Source organism: Chlorocebus sabaeus, chromosome 3 (genome assembly GCF_047675955.1).
Source record: "Chlorocebus sabaeus isolate Y175 chromosome 3, mChlSab1.0.hap1, whole genome shotgun sequence".
Lineage (NCBI taxonomy): Eukaryota > Metazoa > Chordata > Mammalia > Primates > Cercopithecidae > Chlorocebus > Chlorocebus sabaeus.
This window is the reverse complement of record NC_132906.1, coordinates 28,184,431-28,198,654: the sequence shown is the minus strand read 5'-3', so window position 1 is coordinate 28,198,654 and position 14,224 is coordinate 28,184,431. Positions and strand designations below refer to the sequence as shown.

The following is a 14,224-nucleotide window of genomic DNA, read 5'->3' as shown; positions in this document are numbered from 1 at the left end:
TAAATAACTCAGCATGTATATCATTGACTAGGTTAAATATTTGTTGACTTTTTTCTTTTGGAGTAAAATATGTATACAATGAAATGTATAAACCTTATGTGCTTGTGTTTAAATTTCCAAGTTTTAATAATAATAAATGTCTATACCTTTGTATCCCAAATTGCTATTGAGACATAGAACATTACTATCACTTCAGAAATTTCTTTTTTTTTTTTTTTTTCTAATTGAGACGGAGTCTTGTCACCCAGGCTGGAGTGCAGTGGCACAGTCTTGGCTCACTGCAGCCTCAACCTCGGGCTCAAGAAATCCTCCTGCCTCGGCCTCCAGAGTAGCTTTTTTGTAGAGACAGGGTTTCACAATGTTGCCCAGGCTGGTCTTGAACTTCTTGGCTCCAGCAATCTGCCCACCTCTACCTCCCAAAGTGCTAGGATTATAGGACTGAGCCACCGCGCCCAGCCCCATAATTTTTTTTTTGAGACGGAGTTTTGCTCATCGCCCACGCTGGAGTGCAATGGCATGATCTTGGCTCACCGTAACCTCTGCCTGCTGGGTTCAAGCGATTCTCCTGCCTCAGCCTCCAGAGTAGCTTTTTTGTAGAGACAGGGTTTCACAATGTTACCCAGGCTGGTCTTGAACTCCTGGGCTCCAGCAATCTGCCCACCTCTACCTTCCAAAGTGCTGGGATTATAGGACTGAGCCACGGCACCCGGCCTCATAGTTTTTTTTTTTGAGACGGAGTTTTGCTTTTGTCGCCCAGGCTGGAGTACAATGGCGTGATCTTGGCTCACCGCAACCTCTGCCTGCCGGGTTCAAGCAATTCTCCTGCCTTAGCCTCCCAAGTAGCTGGGATTACAGGCATGCACACCACACCCGGCTAATTTTGCATTTTTAGTAGAGACGGAGTTTCTCCATGTTGGTCAGGCTAGTCTTGAATGCCCGACCTCAGATGATCTGCCCACCTTGGCCTCCCAAAATGCTGCGACTACAGGCAAGAGCCACCGCGCCCAGCCGATAGGCCCCATAATATTTTTAATTTTTTTTTCTTTTTTTTTTTTTTATTGCTGGGGGTAGAGGACAAGGACAATAAAAATGTTGAAACTTCAATATATTCTGATTGCAGCTTCAAACAGCTCAGGACAATTTGCAGGAGGCGTTACATTAGGGAAGCTATCATTGTAGGAGGTGTTATACATCATCTTAAGAAATTATCTCAGGCCAAGCACAGTGGCTCATGCCTTTACTCTGGGAGGCCGAGGCAGAAGGATTGCTTGAAGCTGGAAATTCGAGACCAGCCTGGGTGACATGGCGAAACCCTGTCTCTACCAAAAATACAAAAATTACCCCACCATGGTGGCACATGCCTGTGGTCCCAGCTACCTGGGAGGCTTAGGTGGGAGGATGGTTTGAGCCTGGGAAGCAGAGGTTGCAGTGAGCTGAGATTGTCCCATTGCACTCTAGCCCGGGCAACAGAGCCAGACCCTGTCTCAAAAAAAAAAAAAAAAAAACCTCAAGTAATGAGATCTAGGAGAACGATTACTTGCTTACTTACTATTCTCAAACTTCAGTCTCCAGTTGAAGAAAAGGCAAACAAACATAGAGCCTTAGCAAACCTCTTTCCTGTTTGACATGCACCCTCCATTGACAGACACTCAGAAGAACAGTGCTCACTGACACCCCCACCTTCTGTCCTATAATTCAGATGGCCTAGGGGCCTGGAACTGCTGGGCTCCAGACTGCTCTGGGGAGCTTTCTGTACTTTTCCTAATGCCTAGGCAAATTCAGTTCTTAAAACCAACAAGCCAATAATTCAAAATGCTTTATAAGTATATATCTTAATAAAATAAAATTTACATTCCAGATTGGATCTTTATGTAATGAGCAATTTTTTGTTTTGTTTTTTTGTTGTTGTTGTTTGGTTTTTGTTTTTTTTTTCTATTGAGACAGAGTCTCACTCTGTCGCCCAGGCTGGAGTGCAATGGCACAATTTCAGCTCACTGCAACCTCCGCCTCCTGGTTTCAAGCGATTTTTCATGCCTCAGCCTCCCAAATAGCTGGATTACAGGTGCCTGCCACCATGCCCAGCTAAATTTTGTATTTTTTTTAGTAGAGATGGGGTTTCACGATGTTGCCCAGGCTAGTCTTAAACTCCTGACCTCAGGTGATCCACCCACCTTGGCCTCCCAAAGTGCTGAGATTACAGGCGTGAGCCACTGCGACCAGCCAATGAGCAGTTTTCTATGCAACATTTCAGATGGAGCTTCTGGTTTTAGAACATGGAACTTCAGTCTCATCTGTGCAGTACCTGGACATTGTGATATCATTTAAAAATACCATATTAAAATACACTTTTAAAACTTTTATTATGGAAATTTTCAATCACACACAAAAACAGAATAATCAATCCTCCTGTACCCATCACCCAGTCCCAACAATGATCCTCTTAGGAAAATGCATTTTAAGATTGACCCATGTTTTTGTATGAATCAATAATCTGTTCCTTTTTATTGCTGAGTAGTATTCCCTTATATGGATTACCACAATTTCTCATTTTTAATTGCTCATTTTGGGAAAATTATGTATAAATACTCATATACATGTTTTGTATGAGTGTAAGCTTTCATTTCACTTGCATAAATACCTAGAAGTGAGATTGCTGGGTCATATAAGTATATGCTTAACTTTATAAGAAACTGCCAAATTTGTTTTTCCAAAGTGGCTGTACCATTTTGTATTTCTACCAGCAATGAATGACTCTTTCTGTTACTCCACATCAAGGCCAATATTTTGTATTCAGTTCTTTATTTTAGCCATTGTAATAGGTGCATAGTGGTAGCCCACTGTGGTTTTAATTTGCATATTCCTCGTGACTAATGATGTTGAATATCTTTCCTTGTTTATTTGCCATCCATATATCTTCTTTGGGGAAGAATATTTTCAGACATTTGCTCATTTTTAAGTTTAATTATTTGTTTTATTATTGTTATGGTTTAAGAGTTCTTTATATATTCTGGATACAAACTCTTTATTGGATATGTGATTTGCAAATATTTTCTCCTTGTCTGTGGCTTGTATTTTCATTCTCTTCACAGATTTTTTTACAAAGCAAAAGTCTTTTTTTTTTCTTTTTTTGAGACATAGTCTCACACTTTCTCCCAGGCTGGAGTGCAATGGCGCAATCTTGGTTCACTGCAAACTCCGCCTCCTGGGTTCAAGTGATTCTCCTGCTTCAGCCTCCCAAGTGGCTAGGATTACAGGCGCCCGCCACCATGCCCAGCTAATTTTTGCATTTTTAGTAGAGATGGTGTTTCACCATGTTGGCCAGGCTGGTCTCGAACTACTGACCTCGTGATCTGCCTGCCTCAGCCTCCCAAAGTGCTGGGATTACAGATGTGAGCCACCATGCCCAGCCTGCAAAAGTCTTTAATTTTCATAAAACTCAATTTCTCATTTTTTTCTTTGATGGGTTGTGCTTTTGGTGTCGTATTTAAATACTCATAGTTGGCTGGGCGTGGTGGCTCATGCCTGTAATCCCAGCATTTCGGGAGGCCAAGGAGGGCGGATCACCAGAGGTCAGGAGATCGAGACTAGCCTGGGCAACATGGTGAAACCCCATCTCTACTAAAAATACAAAAATTAGCCGGGCGTGGTGGCACATGCCTGTAATCTCAGCCTCTTGGGAGGCTCCAGTAGGAGAATGACTTGAACCCAGGAAGCGGAGGTTGCAGTGAGCCGAGATCACGCCATTGCACTCTAGCCTGAGTGACTAGAGCGAAACTCCATCTCAATAAAAAACAAACAAACAAACAAACCTCATAGTCAGACTCAAGGTCTCTTACACTTTCTCCTAGACGTTTTATTGTTTTATATTTTATATTTAGATCTATAAATCACTTTGAAATAATTTTTATACAAGGTATGAAGTATGTGTTAAGGTTCCTTTTTTGCATATGGATGAAGAATCATTCTAGCACCATTTGTTGAAAAAACTGTTCCTTCTCTATTGAATTGCCTTTGAACCTTTGTCAAAAATCTGTTGACTATATTTGTGTAAGTTTAATTTGGGCTTTTTATTCTGTTTAATGTATATACGTGTCTATTCTTTCAACAATACCATGCTATCTTGATTACTATAGCTTTACAGTAAGTCTTAAAGTAGTGTGGGTCCTCCAACTTAGTTATTTTGTTGTTTTATTTAAAAAAAAAAAAAAATGGGCCAGGTGTGTTGGCTCATGCCTATAATCCCAGCAGTTTGGGAGGCCAAGGTGGGCGGGTCACTTGAGGGCAGGAGTTTGAGACCAGCCTCGCCAACATGGCAAAACCCTGTCTCTACTAAAAATACAAAAATTACCCAAGTGTGGTGGTGGGTGCCTGTAATCCCAGCTACTCAGGAGGCTGAGGCAGGAGAATCACTTGAACCCGGGAGGCAGAGGTTGCAGTGAGCCGCGATTGCACCACTGCACTCCAGTCTGGGCAACAGAGGGAGACTCCGTTTCAAAAAAAAAAAAAAAAAGAAACCAAAACCCGAAAAAAATTGGCTCTTGTATTTTAATTACCTTTTCCATTGTATGTATGTATGTATGTGTTTATTAAAAATAGAGACAGGATCTCTCTATGTTGCTGCCCAGGATGGTCTCAAACTCTTGGGCTCAAGTGATCTGCCCACCTTGGCTTCCCAAAGTGCTGGGATTATAGGTGTAAGCCACCATGCCCAGCCTCCATATAAATTTTGAATCAATTTGTCAGTATCTAAAAATGTGCCTGAGATTTCCTTGAGATTGTGCTGTTTGTGGGAGAATGACATCTTAATCATATTGAGCCTTCCAAACCATGTAGACACTTTATCTGTACATTTATTTAGATCTTCATTTCATCAATGTTTTGTAGTTTTCAGCATATGGATGTTGTACATATGCCTTAAATTTATACCTAAGCTTTTAATTGTTAGTTGAGCTATTTTAAATGGTGCTGCCTTTTATAAATTTCAAATTCTAATCTTTCATTGCTGTTATACAGGAATATATGATTGACTCTTTTAAATTAACGTTGTTTCCTGTGACCTTGCTAAAGTTGTATTAATCCAACAGTTTTATTGTAGATTCTTTAGGAATTTCTTCATAGATAATCAAGCTGTCTATAAATAGAGACCATTTTGTTTCTTCCTTTCCAATCTGTATGCCTTTTATTTCTTTTTCTTGCCTTTCGCCATTAAGTATGATATTAGCAGTAGTTTTTTTTGTAGATGCCATTTAGATTAAGGAAGTGACCTTATATTCTTAGTTTCTAAGAAGTTTTTTGTGGAGTTTGTTGCTCGTCTGATTGGTTTAATCATGAATTGAATTTTGTCAAATGCTTTTTCTATACCTAATAAGAGCATTCTTTCTTCTTTTCACCTATTCTATTGATGAATTATATCAATTGATTTTCAGATGTTGAAAACATCTTTGAATTCCTAGTATAAACCTCTTTTTTTTTTTTTTTTTTTTTGAGATGGAGTCTCACTCTGTCACCAGGCTGGAGTGCAGTGGCGTGCTCTCAGCTGGCTGCAACCTCCACCTCCCAGGTTCAAGCAATTCTCCTGTATCAGCCTCCTGAGTAGCTGGGACTACAGGTGCACGCCACCACACCCAGCTAATTTTTGTATTTTTAGTAGAGACAGGGTTTCACCATACTGGCCAGGCTGGTCTTAAACTCCTGACCTCGTGATCCACTCACCTCAGCCTCCCAAAGTGCTGGGATTACAGGCATGAGTCACTGCACTTGACCCTCATTTGGTCCTTAATTGATAAACTTCAGTTTTTAGATCAGTTTTAGGTTTATATCCAAATTGAGCAGAAAATACAGAGAGCTCCCATATACCCTATTCCCCCACAACACAACCTCCCCAACCATCAGCATCCCATACCATAGTGGTACACTTTTTACAACTGATGGCCCTACAATTACACATCATTATCACCCAAAGTTCATGCTTTAGAGTTCATTCTTGGTGTTATACTTTATATAAATTTTGACAAATGTATAATGACAGATTCACCATTGCAGTATCATACAGCATAGTTTCACTGCCCTAAGAAAGTCCCGTGTTTCACCTATTCATACCTCCCTTTCTCCCAACCCCTGACAACCACTGATCTTTTTATTGTCTCCATAGTTGTGTCTTTTCCAGAATGTCATACAGTTGGTGTCATACAGTATGCAGCCTTTTAGATCAGCTTATTTCACTCAGTGATAAGTATTTGTTTCTTCCATGTCTTTTTATGGCTTGATATCTCATTTCTTTTAACTGCCGAATAATATTCCATTGTCTAGATGTACCTCAGTTTATTTATCATTCACTTAGTGAAGGACATCTCGGTTGCTTCCAACTTTTGGCGACTATGAATAAAGCTTCTATTCACCTCCATGTGCAGGTTTTTGTGTGGACACAAATTTTCAGTTTATTTGGGAAAATAATAAGGCATGCATTGCTGGATTGTATGGTAAAAGTATGTTTAGTTTTATAAGAAGCTGCTGTCTTCTGAGGTGTCTGTACCATTTTGTATTCCCATCAGCAAGGATTAATATGCCTGTTGCTCCATATCCTTGCCAATATTTGGTATTGTCAGTGCTTTGGATTTTAGTTATTCTAATACATGTGCAGTGATAGCTCATTGTTTTAATTTGCAATTCTCTAATGATGTAATATGTTTAAATATTTTCATATGTTTACTTGCTATCTGTGTATCTTCTTTGATTAGGTGTCTGTTCAGGTCTTTGGCCCATTTTTTAATCGGGCTGCTTTACTTGCTATCTGTGTATCTTCTTTGATTAGGTGTCTGTTCAGGTCTTTTGCCCATTTTTTAATTGGCTGCTCATTTTCTTATTGTTGAGTTTTAAGATTTCTTTGTGTATTTTGAATACAAATCCTTTATCAGATGGTTCTTTTGCAAATATTTTCTCCCAGTCTGTGGCTTCTCTTCTCATTCTCTTGACATTGTCTTTTGCAGAGCAGAAGTTTTAATTTTGTTGAAGTTCAGCTTATCAATTGGTTCTTTCATGAACTGTGATTTTGGTACTGGATCTAAAAAGTTATCACCATACCCATATGTGTTAGTCTGTTTTGTGTTGCCCTGAAGGAATAAGTAAGGCTGAATAATTTATGAACAAAAGAGGTTTATTTGGCTCACAGTTCCACAAGCTGTACAAGAAGTGTAGTGCCAGCATCTGCTTCAGGTGAAACCTCAGGAAGCTTACAATCATGGCAGAAGGCAAAGGGGGGAGCTAGTGTATCACATGGTGAGAGAGAGCAAGAGAAAGGGGAGGAGGTGCCAGGCTCTTTTAAAACTAGCTTTTGCATGAACTAACAGAGTGAGAACTCACATATTATCTCAAGGAGGGCACCAAGTCATTCATGAGGGATCCACCCCCATGACCCAAATACCTTCCACCAGGTCCCACCTCCAACATTGGGGATCACATTTCAACATGAAATCTGGAGTGGATACACAGCAACGTCATCTAAGTTTTTCTCTATTATTTTATAGGAGTTTTATAGTTCGCATTTTACATTTAGGTCTGTGATTCATTTTGAGTTAATTTTTGGGAAGGGTGTAAGGTCCATGTTTAAGTTTATTTTTTGCACACAGATATCCAGTTGTTCCAGAATCATTTGTTGAAAAGACTCTCTTTGCTCCATTGTATTGTCTTTTCTCCTTGTCAAAGGTTAGTTGGTTCTGTTTATGTGGGTTTATTTCCAGGCTCTCTGTTCTGTTTCATTGATCTATTTCACGAATATCACAGTCTTGATTACTGCAGCTTTCTATAAATCTTTTTCTTTTTTTTTTTTAACTTATTAGAAACCAGGTCTTGCTATGTTGCTCAGGCTGATCTTGGAACTCCTGGGCTAAAGTGATCCTCCCACATCAGCCTTTTGAGTAGTCGGGATTATAGGTGTGAGCCACCATGCCTGACCTCTAGTAAGTCTAGTAAGTTGGGTACTATCAGTCCTCTAACTGTTCTCCTCCTTTATTGTTGAGCTGGCTATTCTGTGTCTTTGCCTCTTCACATAAACTTTAGAATCAGTTTATCAACATCCACAAAGTAACTTGATTGGATTCTGATTGGAATTGCACTGAATCTATAGATCCAGTTCAGAACTGACATCTCAACAACACTGGGTCTTCCTATCCATGAAATGGACTATATCTCCATTTATTTAAGTCTTCTTTGATATTTTTCATCAGAGTTTCGTGGTTTTTCTTATATAGATCTTCTACATATTTTGCTAGATTTATACCTATTTCTTTTCAGAGGGATATAAATGGTATTATGTTTTTAATTTAAAATTCTGCTTGTTCATTGATTACAGTATATCAGAAGGCAATTGGCTTTTGTACATTAACTTTTTATCCTACAACCCTGCTATAATTGCTTATTAGTTCAAGGAGGGTTGTTTGTTGATTCTTTTGGATTTCTACAATCATGTCATCTGCAAACAAAGATAATTTTACTTCTTCCTTCCCAATCTGTATACCTTTTCTTTTTCTTGTGTTCTTGCATTAGCTACGACTTTCAGTATGATGTTGAAAAGCAGTGGTGAGAAGGGACATATTTGCTATGTCCCTGATAGTATGAGAAAATCTTCAAGTTTCTCACCAGGAAGTATAATGTTAGTTGTAGGCTTTTTGGTAGATGTTCTTCATCAAGTTGAGGAAGTTCATCTCTATTCTCAATTTATTGTGAGTTTTTAAAATCATGAATTGGATTTTGTCAAATGCTTTTTCTGCATCTATTTATATGACCATGTGATTTTTCTTCTTTAACCTGTTGATGTGATGGATTACATTAATTGATTTTCAAATGTTGAACTAGTTGTACCTACCATGGATAAATTCCACTTGGCCATGGTATGTAATTCTTTTTTTACATTGTTGTATTCAACTTGCTAGTATTTTGTTCGGGATTTTTGAATCTATGTTCATGAGAGATACTACTCTATTGTTTTCATTTCTTGTATTTTTTTTTCTGAGACAAGGACTCACTCTGTTGCCTAAACTAGAGTGCAGTGGCATGATCATAGCTCACTGCAGCCTTGATCTCCTAGGCTCAAGTGATCCTCCCACTTCAGCTTTCTGAGTAGCTGGGACTACAGGTGTGTCCCACCATACCAGCTACTTTTTTTTTTTTTTTTTTTTTTAAGTAGAGATGAGGTCTTGCTATGTTGCCCAAGCTGTTCTTGAACTCCTGAACTCAAGTGATCCTCCCACCACAGCCTCCTAAAGTGTGAGATTACAGGTGTGAGCCACTGCACCCGGCTTTTGTAATGTCTTTGTATAATTTGAATATTAGGGTAATGCCAGCCTCAAAGAATGATTTAGGAAGTATCCCCTCTGCTTCTATCTTCTGGAACAGATTGTAGAGGATTGGTATAATTTCTTCCTTAAATGTTTGGTAGAATTCACTAATGAATCCGTCTGGGTCTGGTGGTTTCTGTTTTGGAAGGTTAATTATTAATCCAATTTCTTTGATCACTATAGGTTTACTAAAAGCATTGATTTCTTTTTGTGTTATTTTGGCAGATTGTGTCTTTTAAGTAATTGGTCCATTTCATCTAGCTTATCAAATGTGTGGGCATAGTTATTCATAATATTCCTTTATTATTCTTTTAGTGTCCATGGAATCTGTAGTGATGCCCCCTCTTTCACTTGTGATATTAGTAATTGTGTCTTCTCTCTCTTAGTAAGCCTGGCTAGAGATTTATCAACTTTATTGATTTTTTTAAAACTAGATTTTGGTTTTGTTATTTTTCTCTATTGGTTTCCTGCTTCCAGTTTCATCGATTTCTGCTATCATTTTTACTTACTTTATTCTGCTTACTTGGATTTAATTTGCTCTTCTTTTTCTAGTTTCCTAAGGCAGAATATTGGATTATTTTATTTTACTTTTTTCTTCGATGGCATGGTGGAGATGGCTGGTGTTGTATGAACTCAGATTCAGGACAACCGAAGAAAGCTGCACCTTGGCCTTCTCTGAGCTAAAAGCTGAAAGCTGGATTAATGATTTTAAATCTTCTTTTCTAATATATGTATTCAATACTATAAATTTCTAAACACTGCTTTTGCTGTATCTTACACATTTTGATAAGTTATATTTTCATTTATTTCAAATATTTTTAACTCTCTTCATCAGACTTTTTCTTTGACTCATATATTACTTAGAAGTATTTGATTAATCTGGGAGGCCAAGACCGGCGGATCATGAGGTCAGGAGATGGAGACCATCCTGGCTAACATGGTGAAACTCCGTCTCTACTAAAAAATACAAAAAAATTAGCTGGGCATGGTGGTGGGTGCCTGTAGTCCCAGCTACTTGGGAGGCTGAGGCAGGAGAATGACGTGAACCTGGGAGGCAGAGCTTGCAGTGAGCCGAGATTGCACCACTGCACTCCAGCCTGGGCGACAAAGCGAGACTCCATCTCAAAAAAAAGAAAAGAAAAAAGAAAAAAAGAAGTATGTTGTTTAATCTCCAAGTATTTGTGATTCTCAGCTATCTTTCTGATATCAATTTCTAGTTTAATTTCATGAGGTCTGAAAGCAGACACTATATGACTTATTTTATATTTGTTGAGGTGTGTTTTATGGCCCAGAATGTGATCTATCTTGGTGAATGCTCCATGTGATCCTGAGAAGAACTGTAATCTGCTGCCTGCTGCTGGATGAAATATTCTATAGATGTCAATTATATACAGTTGATTGATAGTGTCCTTACTGGTTTTCTGCCTGCTGACAGTGTCCATTTCTGATACAGGAGTGTTAAAGTCTCCAACTATAATAGTAGATTCACCCAGTTCTTCTTGCAGTTCTATCAGTTTTTCCCTTACATATTTGGATGCCCTGTTGTTAGGTGAATACACATTAAGAATTATTATGTCAGTAGGGTGGAGTGGCTCATGCCTGTAATCCCAGCACTTTGGGAGGCTGAGGCAGGGAGATCACCCAACGTCAGGAGTTCAAGACCAGCCTGGCCAACATGGTGAAACCCAATCTCTACTAAAAACTACAAAAAATTAGCCGGGTGTGGTGGTGGGTGCCTGTAATCCCAGCTACTCAGGAGGCTGATACAGGAGAATTGCTTGAACCGGAAAGCAGAGGTTGCAGTGAGCCAAGATTGTGCCATTGTACCATTGTACTCCAGCCTAGGTGACAGAGACAAACTCCATCTCAAAAAAAAAAAATTATTATGTCTTCTTGGGGTATTGAATGCTGTTTCATTATGTAATTTCCTTCCTTATCCCTGATAACTGTCCTTGCTGTGAAGTTTGCTCTGCCTGAAATTAATATAGCTACTTCCACTTTCTCTTAATTAGTATTGGCATGATATATCTTTCTTCATCCATTTACTTTTAATCTATATATGTCCCTATATTTCAAATGTGTTTCTTTCTTTCCCCCCACTTTTTTTTTTGAGAAGGAGTCTCGCTCTTTTCCCCAGGCTGGAGTGCAATGGCATGATCTTGGCTCACTGCAGCCTCCGCCTCCCAGGTTCATGCAATTCTCCTGCCTCAGCCTTCTGAAAGGCTGGGATTACAGGTACACACCACCATGCCTGGATAATTTTTGTATTTTTAGTAGAGATGGGATTTCACCACGTTGGTCAGGCTGGTCTCAAACTCCTGACCTCATAATCCACCCACTTGGCCTCCCAAAGTGTTGAGATTATAGGCATGAGTCACTGTGCCTGGGATAAAATGTGTTTCTTGTAGACAACATATAGTTAGGTCTTGTTTTTAGATCTACTCAATCTTTGTCTTAGTGAAATTTAGATCATTAACATTTACAGTCATTATAGATATAATTGGATTAATATATCATGTTTGTTACTGCTTTCTATTTGTTGCCCCTGTTTTTTATTCCTGTTTCTGTTTTCCACTGTTTTTCTGCCTTTTATGGTTTTAATTGAGCACTTTATACAATTCCATGTTCTCTTCCTTCCTGGCATGTCACTTTCTTTTTTTACTTTCTTTAGTGGTTGCCCTAGAGTTTGCAGTATACATTTATAATTAATGCAAGTATACTTTCAAATAACACTGTACTACATCATGGGTAGTGTATCTTGTAATAGTAAAATATCATTAATTCATCCCTCCTGTTTCTTGTATCACTGCTACAAAACATCACTTTAAAAAATTAAAGAAGATACAAATAAATGGAAAGATATCCCATGTTCACGGATTGGAAGACTTAATATTGTTAAAATAACAATACTACCCAAAATGATCTATAAATGAAATGCAATTCCTATCAAAATTCCAATGGCTTTTTTTTTTTTTTTTTTTTTTGCAGAAAAAATTTAAAAACCCTAAAATGCATATAAAATCTCAAAGAACCCCATATAGCCAAAAAAAATTTAGGAAGAGAAACAAAGCTGGAGGTCTCATACTTCCTATTTTGAAACATATCACAAAGCTACAGTAATCAAAATAGTATTACATTGACATAAAGACAGACACACAGACCAATGGAACAGAAGAGCGAGCCCAGAAATAAGCCCTCACATATACTGTCAAATGATATTTGACAAGGGTGCCAAGGCCACAAAATGGGGGAAAGACTAGTCTCTTCAACAAATGATGTTGGGAAAGCTGATTTTCCACGTGCAAATTTAAAAAATGACTTTACACCATGTACAAAAATTAACTCAAAATGTGTTAAAGACCCGAACATAAGACCTGAAACTATAAATCTGCTAGGAGAGACAAATGAAATTATTTTGCTCCCAACCTCTCTGGTCATATTAATCAGAGTGGCTGATGGAGTGGCATGCTCATGTAAAAACTCAAGTTTGGCCAAGAACATATTGGGCTAAGCGGTGTATTTTTCCAACAGGCAGTCTGTCATTGGCCTTGAGTATCCCTGTATGTTCTTGCTGGGCATACCAGGAATGCAAAGCCCTGATCCTTCTTTACCAGGGCTATTTCTCAGGAGAGTGTTTGCACAAGCAAACCTGAAGGATGGGGTAATATCTCCCCAAAAGAGCGGGCTGGCTTCCACTTGCCTTAAAAACAATGAATACCCCAAACTCAGTGTTTCTTTACTGTAATGCGACCAACTACATTCTAAGGCATCCATCATGAGCCCTTTGTATCACTTCCAATAAGACTTGTGGGGCATGGAGACTGACACAAACAAATATGAAGTTCTGAATACTACTTTTGCTGTGGGCAGTAAAATCCTTTGTCTCTGACTCAGGAATCTTCTGTCTCCTGCCAGTGTCCATGAAACCAAAACAAGCTAACTTGTTAGCTTATAAGTGAGGCAAAATCCCAGGCCTTGCACAGCTCTTGACAGTCCCACATTCTGTATTTAGCTGATTGCACTCTAACAGAGTTATTTAATGTTCTTTACCCCATATTTTTTATAGACTAAAAAATAAATTGAGAAATTTCATCAGATTCAGGTTCAGCTTTTAAGGCAGGAATACTTTGCAAGTGGTGCTGTTTTCTTATTGCATCACATTAGGAGACATAATGTCAGGTTTTCCACTTTTAGTGATACTAGGCTTATTCAGGTTAAAGTTTTAACATTTATTAATGATCTATTATTTCATTAGTTCCTTTAACCACTAGAATTCTTCAGTAATAGAGAACTTTCTATCATCAACTTTGTTGCCCTAAAATTACTTCAGCCCTTCAATCTAGGCAGCAGGGCACTCTTCCCTGGGTTCCTTTTTCCAGGGGGCCCTGCATTTTGGGGTATCTTCCTCACAATTTTCTGAGTCTCCCTCTGATCCCTGGGACTGACAAGGGCTATCAGAGCCATCCAGGTGAGATGCCCCCATCTCACACTGGGACCTGTGTGTGTCCTAGTTTCTGCTTTTTCCTTTTGGGGTATTCTACAACTCTCTCTCCCATACTTGGGATGGACCAGATGCCCTGAGAAGACACAAAAATCAGAGCTGGAATCCAAAAAGACCTGGAAAGTGAATTGCTCCTGTTGGCATAGTATTTCTTTCCAGAGATTGTGCAAGATTGGGTTGTCAAATGGTGATGACATGCTGATTTTTAATAGCTCTTGGCTCTGGGCTACCTGTGGTTCACTATCAACCCTTGAGCTTGAGCCACGTGTGTGGATCTGTGTATCCTACAGCACCCCAGGTACCTCATGTCACTGGCACTCAGGGCAGTCACCCCACAATACATAGGCTCTGTACCTCATGCCAGGCAATCCTTCTGGAGTGGCAGTACCTA

General features: G+C 39.0%; 1 protein-coding gene across 2 annotated transcripts in view; it reads right to left on the bottom strand.

Moving 5' to 3' along the window:
* The window catches only part of TRIM13 (tripartite motif containing 13), an 80,521-nt gene that overhangs the window by 46,172 nt on the left and 20,125 nt on the right, over window positions 1-14,224 (bottom strand). Inside the window, exon 1 of one of the 2 annotated variants that reach the window (XM_073014345.1) lies at window positions 2,172-3,283. The exons of the other annotated variant lie outside the window; for it this stretch is intronic. The gene's annotated coding sequence lies outside the window, so the exon portion shown is untranslated. Of the gene's footprint in view, window positions 1-2,171; window positions 3,284-14,224 lie in introns of those variants that run through there. 2 annotated transcript variants of the gene reach the window in all.